Below are 2,185 nucleotides of genomic sequence, written 5' to 3'. Positions count from 1 at the left end.
TTGATTTGTTATTTCATAATTTATCCTTAAATACTCAAGATCCTACTTTAACATACAACAATCTTATTAAATGCTTAAACAGGGCTCTATCGGAATCTCTTCCTTTCTCTTCATCTGGTCATAATGATTCTCGTTTAAAACCAAACACAAAAACAAAAAGAAATCCACTTCCATGGTGGAATTCAAATTGTTCTAAAGCTCTCACAGATAGTAAAAATGCATACTTACAATTCAAAGATGACCCAACTGAAGAGAATTATATAAACTTTAAAAAGCTTCAAGCTAAGAAGAAATACATATTTAGATCTGAAAGAAGATTAAGTTGGAACAAATTATGTGAATCCTTTAGCAGAACTACACCTATTTCAATTATTTGGTCACATATGCGTAAATTTAACAAAACTTACTCACCTTCGTCTGTGTTTGATAACAAATATGATTGGATTATTCATTTCCTCAAAAAATACACTCCAGTACTGTTGAGCCAGCATCCCACTTTGACAATCAAGATTGGTCTTGCCCTAATCACAGATACTTTTTGGAACCATTTTCATTTGCCGAATTAATGTCAGCAATATCATCTAGAAGAGACACAACTTAACTTGAGGCTTAGATGGTATTCCATATAAAATGCTAAAGCACTTATCGATTCAATCCAAATCAGTACTTTTAAAAGTTTTTAATCGTCTTTGGGATCAAACTTTGATCCCAGACGATTGGAAGATTGATTGTTTAGTGCCCATATTAAAACCTAATAAAGAGAAATTTCATTTTAATTCATATAGACCTATTGCTTTGACTTCTTGTGTGGGGAAAATATTTGAACAACTATTGAAACAAAGATTAGAACATTTCATAGAATTAAATAAAATATTACCTTCTAATCAATTTGGGTTTAGAAAGGGCAGATCTTCTAGAGAGAGTATTGCCCATTTACATTTGGACATCTTTCAAGCATTCAAATCCAATAATGTTTTGGCCAGTGTATTTTTTGATGTAGTAGGGGCTTTCAATAACGTAAATCATCATATTCTGTCTTCAGAGCTTGTTTCCATTGGTCTGCCTGTAAAGGTTGTGCAATGGATATATTTTGATCTCTTACATGGTAGAAAAGTCTATGTTAAATATCATAACAGGCTTATAGGCCCACGTTTCTCCTATAAAGGCACCTGCCAAGGCAGTATTTTAAGTCCTTTAATCTTTACACTGTATATTCACAAACTTAACTTAATTTTAGGTCCCAAAGTAACTAACTTACAATTTGCTGATGATTTAGTGGTATATTACTCTGATGCCAACTCTAAGAATATAGCTTCTATATTAAATTCTAGTTTAAAAAATTTACATACCTATTTTAATTATCTTGCCTTAGACATAAGTATAGAGAAATCCAAAGTATTAGTATACAATAAAGGAAGGCCTTTTCAGGTCAAATTATATTATGATAATACAGAACTCCCAGCTGTAACCGAAGCTAAGTTCTTGGGTGTGTTGTTTCTTAACAATGTATCCCGGGGTAAATATGTTGATTGTGTAACTGACAGAGCTACAAAGGCACTGAATATTTTGAGGTCTCTTGCTGGAACATACTGGGGCTCTGATCCTAAAATTCTTTTAACTCTATACAAATCTCTTGTTCGTAGCCACTTTGAATACAGTTTCTTTTGTTTTGCTTCAAATAACCAACTGCTTCACAAATTGGATGTCATTCAAAATCATAGTCTTCGACTTATCACTGGGGCAATGAGAACAACTCCCATAAATTCACTCCAAGTTGAATGCAACACTCCTCCACTATTCTTAAGGTTTCAATTTCTAAAAAGGAGATTTTTGCTAAAATTACTTTCTATTAATAATCACTCCCTTATAAACAAACTTACTCGTCTGAACAATAGTTTGCCTATGAATTCCCCTCTATCAAGCAACTATCCCTTCCTTTTGCATGAGCTCCCCTTCTTGTTAAATCTGGTCAATCAGCACAACATCTTTAAATCAGATAACTGGGTTTGCTATACTAGGAACTATGAAAGTATTATGCATAACATCAGCATAATTATAGACAATAAACTGAGAGATCGACACGAAATCTATAATGTTATATCTCAATATCCCAATTATAAACACATTTACACAGATGGCTCAAAAAAGGAGGATACGGTTTCAATGGCATTCTATATACCAAGTT

At 32.8% G+C, this 2,185-nt stretch overlaps 1 long non-coding RNA gene across 1 annotated transcript; it reads right to left on the bottom strand.

The window, feature by feature from the left end:
• Positions 1-474: 474 nt before the first annotated feature.
• On the bottom strand, positions 475-1,799 carry LOC123690532. The gene is made up of 3 exons (XR_006751157.1): positions 1,350-1,799; positions 878-1,063; positions 475-581 (listed from the first exon to the last, which is right to left on the bottom strand). It is a non-coding gene; the product is annotated as an uncharacterized LOC123690532 (long non-coding RNA).
• Between the last annotated feature and the right edge of the window lie 386 nt (positions 1,800-2,185).

Source organism: Pieris rapae, chromosome W (assembly GCF_905147795.1).
Source record: "Pieris rapae chromosome W, ilPieRapa1.1, whole genome shotgun sequence".
In the NCBI taxonomy this organism is placed as follows: domain Eukaryota; kingdom Metazoa; phylum Arthropoda; class Insecta; order Lepidoptera; family Pieridae; genus Pieris; species Pieris rapae.
Note: the sequence above shows the minus strand (reverse complement) of the source record. Positions and strands in the feature narration are given on the sequence as shown.